This window comes from Apium graveolens, chromosome 10 (genome assembly GCF_009905375.1).
Source record: "Apium graveolens cultivar Ventura chromosome 10, ASM990537v1, whole genome shotgun sequence".
Taxonomy (NCBI): Eukaryota; Viridiplantae; Streptophyta; class Magnoliopsida; order Apiales; family Apiaceae; genus Apium; species Apium graveolens.
In genome coordinates, this window is record NC_133656.1 from 103,581,128 (window position 1) to 103,587,427 (window position 6,300).

A 6,300-nucleotide genomic window follows, 5' to 3' on the forward strand; every position below is an offset into this window, starting at 1 on the left:
AAACCATGGTTCTTCCTCCTGAATTGCAAACAACTGCTCATCCGGAAAAGATTCATTGATTAACGTCCTATCTTGTGAAGTAGAATCGGGATTCTCCAACCTAGAGAGATGGTCAGCTACTTGATTCTCAGTACCTTTTCTATCTTTGATCTCTAACTCAAATTCTTGAAGTAAAAGCACCCAACGAATGAGTCTCGGCTTCGAATCCTTCTTAGAAACCAGATAGCGAATAGCTGCATGATCAGTGAATACTGTCACTTTCGTACCAAGCAGATAAGATCGAAATTTCTCAAAGCCAAAGACTATAGCCAAAAGCTCCTTCTCAGTAGTGGTGTAGTTCAATTGGGCCCCATTTAAAGTTTTACTCGCATAGTAGACCACATGGAAGAGATTTTTCTTGCGCTGTCCCAGAACTGCACCTACCGCATAATCACTCGCATCACACATCATCTCAAATGGTTCTGTCCAATCTGGTGCTGTAATAACTGGTGCCGTGATCAAACTCTCCTTGAGAGTCTCGAATGCTGCCAAACATTCATCATCAAATTTAAAAGGCACATCTTTCTCAAGTAAATTGCACAACGGCTTAGATATCTTTGAAAAGTCCTTGATGAATCGCCGATAAAAACCCGCATGACCGAGAAAACTACGGATTCCTTTGACCGAATTAGGTGGGGGAAGATTTTCAATGACTCCCACCTTGGCCTTGTCCACCTCCAGACCTTTGCTAGAGACCTTATGCCCAAGGATAATGCCTTCACGCACCATAAAATGACATTTCTCCCAATTAAGCACCAAATTAGTTTCCACGCATCTTTTGAGTACGGCGCGCAGATTATTCAAGCATTCATCATATGAGTGTCCAAAGACGGAGAAGTCATCCATGAACACTTCGACGTTATTTCCAATCATGTCAGAGAATATAGCCATCATACATCTCTGAAAGGTGGCCGGGGCGCCACATAACCCAAACGAAACTCTACGAAAAGCAAATGTGCCAAATGGACAAGTGAAGGTAGTCTTTTCCTGATCCTCTGGTGCAATACAAATCTGATTATACCCGGAATAACCATCCAGAAGACAAAAATACTCATGTCCCGCCAATCTGTCAAGCATTTGATCAATGAATGGGAGAGGGAAGTGATCCTTTCTTGTGGTTTTATTCAATTTCCTATAATCCATACATACTCTCCATCCTGTAACTGTTCGAGTAGGGATGAGCTCATTCTTTTCATTTGCGACCACAGTGATACCTCCTTTCTTAGGAACACATTGTACAGGGCTCACCCACGAGCTGTCAGAAATAGGATAAATGATGCCTGCATCTAGCCATTTCAGAATTTCTTTCTTCACCACCTCCTTCATGATGGGATTCAGTCTTCGTTGCTGTTTCACAGTTGGCTTACTTCCTTCCTCTAGCAGAATTTTATGCATACAATATGAAGGACTTATCCCCTTGATGTCTGCTATGGTCCATCCTATAGCCGATTTGAATTTTCTCAAAATCCTTAAGAGCTTATCTTCCTCACTACCTGAAAGGTCAGCTGAAATAATAACAGGTAACGTAGATGAATCACCTAAAAAAGCATACCTCAAGTGTTCAGGTAATGGTTTAAGCTCCAAGGTAGGTGCTTCCTCTATTGATAGTTTGAGCTTCCCTTCAGCATTCTTAAGGTCAGAAGTACCAAGAGATTCAAATGGTATGTCGAGCTTTCGCTTCCATGGAGAAGCGTTCAGATATTGTAATTGCTCGTTGCTATCTTCATCATCACTGTCAAATTCCCCCACTAAGGCCTTTTCCAATGCATCAGACATTAGCATGTGATCGAGTTCTGACGTAACCGCAGAATCAATCACATCCATTTTTAAGCACTCCTCATCTTCTGTAGGGAATTTCATTGCCTTGAATACGTTGAAGGTCACATCCTGATCTTGGACCCGCATAGTAAGTTCCCCTTTTTGCACATCTATCAAGGTACGGCCAGTAGCCAAGAAAGGCCTCCCCAAGATTATGGGAATCTTCTTATCTTCCTCAAAATCCAGAATAACAAAATCTGCAGGAAAGAAGAGCTTATCCACCTTGACAAGCACATCCTCAACTATGCCCCTTGGGTAAGTAATGGAACGGTCAGCCAATTATAGCGACATGTATGTGGGTTTTGGATCAGGCAGATCCAGCTTTTTAAAGATCGACAAGGGCATCAGATTAATGCTTGCTCCCAAATCACAAAGGCACTTGTCAAAAGTTAGATTGCCAATGGTGCAAGGAATGGTGAAGCTTCCTGGATCTTTCAGTTTTGGTGGTAACTTTTGCTGCAGAACAGCGCTGCATTCTTCCGTGAGAGCAACGGTTTCAAGGTCATCCAGTTTCACCTTCCTTGAAAGAATAGTCTTCATAAACTTGGCATAACTAGGCATTTGTTCCAGAGCCTCAGCGAAAGGTATATTGATGTGAAGTTTCTTGAACACCTCCAGAAACTTCCCGAACTGTCTATCCAGCTTTTGTTGCTGCAATCTCTTAGGAAAAGGTGGTGAAGGATAGAGCTTTTTCTCCCCTGTATTAGCCTCAGGCAGAGTGTGTTCAACAGTAGTCTTCCTTGGTTCCGCCGCTTTCTCCTTTTGCTTAGATTCTTCATCTCTAACTTCAGCTTCGACTTCTTTTGCCTTTTCAGCATCAGCTACTTTTCCAGACCTTAAGGTAATAGCCTTGACTTGCTCTTTGGCTTCCTTCCTGCCTGGTACTTCCGTGTCACTGGGAAGAGTGCCAGGTTGACGATTGAGCACTGCATTGGCTAATTGACCGATTTGATTTTCCAAGGTCTTGATAGAAACCGCCTGACTCTTGCACAACAGCTTAAGTTCCTCAAAATCAGCACTAGTAGGTGTAGCTGCACTTCCCTGTTGAGGATATGATTGCCTTGTAGCATACTGCTGTGGTTGCTGGAATCCAGGTGAGTTAAACTGTTTACTTACTCCTTGCTGATATGGTGGCTGAATAGCATTCTGATTATTCCCCCAGCTGAAATTTGGATGATTTCTGTTGTTAGGATGATAGGTCGCTGGCACAGGCTGCTGTTGTCACTGATAATTATTCACATACTGAACAGATTCATTGACAAGAGAACACTGATCCGTAGCATGAGAACCTGCACAAAGCTCACAAACCATAGCTATTTGATTAACTCCATACGTAGCCAGAGAATCAACCTTCATTGATAGCGCTTGGAGCTGGGCTGCAATAGCGGTGACTGCATCAACTTCCAGAATACCTGCTACCTTGCCTGACGTCATCCTCTGAGTTGGGTTTTGATGCTCATTTGCAGCCATCGTCTCGATAAGATTATACGCCTCAGTATAGCTTTTAGCCCATAAGGCGCCTCCAGCTGCTGCATAGAGCATGGGCCGAGATTGGGCCCCCAAACCATTATAAAAACCAGTGATTACCATCCAATCCGGCATTCCATGATGTGGACATTTTCTCAACATTTCCTTGTAGCGTTCCCAAGCCTCGCACATAGATTCTGTAGGTTGCTGCGCAAATTGAGTAAGAGCACTCCTCATAGCAGCAGTCTTTGCCATTGGATAAAACTTCACCAGAAACTTTTGCGCAAGATCTTGCCACGTAGTGATTGACCCAGCTGGTTCAGAATGTAACCAGTCTTTAGCTTTATCCCTTAGTGAGAATGGGAAAAGCCTCAACTTGATAGCCTCATCAGTCACGCCATTATACTTAAAAGTGCTGCAGATCTCGACAAAATTCCTTATGTGCATGTTGAGGTCTTCAGTTGCCGCTCCTCCAAAAGAAACAGAATTCTGCACCATCTGAATAGTGCCCGGCTTGATCTCAAAGGTGTTAGCTTGAATAGCCGGATGAAGGATGCTTGACTGAATGTCATCAATTTTAGGCCGAGAAAAATCCATAAGAGCTGGATCAGCTTGAACAATACGATCTCCCATGTTTACTGGTTCTTTCTGCTCAGTTCCTGAATCTGAATCCTCAAAATCTAACTTCTCCGGTGTATCAAGAACTTCGTCTTTCTCCTCAGCAGTATCTAAGGTCCTCTTGCGAGCACGAGAACGAGTTTGCATAAACGTTTGCTAAAGTACCTGAAACACAACCAAAAAGAGTAATTAACTACTACGTCTTGAATCACTGAGTCCTAATGACCAATGACGGTAAGTACATAAACTAAACAAATACGCCGAGTCCCCGGCAGCGGCGCCAAAAACTTGTTAGGGCGAAATCACGCACTAATATTCACGCAAGTATACGCGTTCGCAAGTAATATAGAATACTTTCTAGTTCGTTCCCTCAGAGACTCAGACTAATTTATTGTCTAATTTAACTCACTCACCAATGTATGACTACTTCTCAATGTTAAGATAATAACACTTAAAATTGTTGATTAAATATTAACTATAATTAACTACTTAATTAACCACTTAACTAACACTTCAATTTATCAATAATAAAACACTCATGAGATCACAACTTCATTATTACTTCCTTCTATAACCATTGTTATTACCTTTAGCATGTGACAGTGATGATATTAATCGAATAACACGAAACTGATAAAAGCCAACTTTCATTGTACTAATACCATTCTACCAAACATCCACAATTAAGATAGAAGTTGAATAGTCATCAATTATGTTGAGTTCCTATATGTCTACAGAAATTGACAACACAATGATTTAAGCACAAGTTATTCCTTTTTGATTACATAGGGCAAATAAAACTGTTAGAGTTACCCACTAATCATGCACAACGTACATGAACCTATGCTAGCATGGCAAGTTCTAAATCTCAAGATCCACCGTCACTTCACAAGAGATTAACACCCTATCTTATATGTTCGCGACGCACATAAGACGAATACGCACAACCAATACTAGATATCATGCAATCATCACATACTAAAGTATTAAACAATTAACTAAAGAATTCCATAATAAATCCGTTGCAACCCCATGATCACGATTAGCCCATAATAGAACTTATCGCCATCATGGGTTCATATGAAATCATGATAAACAAACACAAGAAAATAACAACTAAACTAATTATATTAAAACAGAGTACGTCACAAGAGTAAATAAGTCAAAGCAAGAAAACTAGCATCCAACGTTACAACGAAACAAGAATCACAAGAATATATGCTTCCTCTTCGCTGCTGTGTGCTAAATCGGTCTTCTTCCTTATCTCCTTCGCTTCTTGCAAAACACAATCTAAAACATAATCTCCTCTTAATACTCTATGAAAACGTCTCAAATCTACCTATATAATAGTCCCATAAAACTCAGATTACATAGAAGTTGGAAGCCAAACAGAAGTAGAAGTCTAAAATAATATATCTTTTTCCCCGACCCTGCGCGGCCACTCAGCATTTCTGCGCAGGCGCGCAAGGCTGCTGCGCGGCCGCTCAGCATTACTGCGCGGGCGCGCAGGACCCTTCTGGAAAAATTCCATGTTTGCTCCGTTTCTTCACCGTAATCTGCCCGTTCTTTTCCTCTCGCAATGGTGAACACATGCCAAGGCTTATTCTTGATGATTCCTCCTCCGAAATGCAACTAATACCCTGAAATGCATAAACACTAGAAAAACGCATCAAATACACAAAATACTTGATTTCAAGACACCAATTTAAGCCATTTTAAGACATTCTAAGTGGTATAAAATGCCACTTATCAATCTACCTTATATCCTTAGCTTATTACTTCTTTTCTCGCATGATTGGAAGAACTCCTTATATTGCTTCTGCCTCCAAAAACTTATCTTGCTATTGGCTTATGTACACTTTACACTTCGCTTCTTCTAAAAACCACTCCTTGCCATAATACAGGACAACCAACTCAATCCTAAAATCACATCAAACCCCTCTAGCTTTGAGGGTTCCAGATTAACTGCAACTACGTCCAACCTCTAAACGCTTGATTTCTTGGTTCTTTTGAAAGTTTTATCTCTAGCTGAGCTGTATGTTGGCCTTTGGGATGTAATATCTTGAATAACTGTTCTACAACTCCTTGTAATATGGCCACTCTTTCCATAACTACAATACATAACTCCCAGATTTTCTGGGTTACATTCCGATGCCTAATGACCCTTATATCCCCACTTGACACATTGCACATTCTTTTTGCATGCACCACTGCGTCTTCTGTCACAGACTTGCGATCCACTATTCTCTCGACTGACTGGGTTGGAGTGGAAGCAACTGAAGTAACACTAGACCTAGCCTGAGAGAAACTCTATCTCCGGAATTCTTACTCATGTTCCGGCCAAACCAATTCTCAAAT

The 6,300-nt window shown here is 41.3% G+C and overlaps 1 non-coding gene across 1 annotated transcript; it reads left to right on the forward strand.

Moving 5' to 3' along the window:
• The first annotated feature begins 3,457 nt into the window (after positions 1-3,457).
• LOC141694085 (small nucleolar RNA R71) lies at positions 3,458-3,564 on the forward strand. The gene has a single exon (XR_012563416.1). It is a non-coding gene; the product is annotated as a small nucleolar RNA R71 (small nucleolar RNA).
• Positions 3,565-6,300: the final 2,736 nt, after the last annotated feature.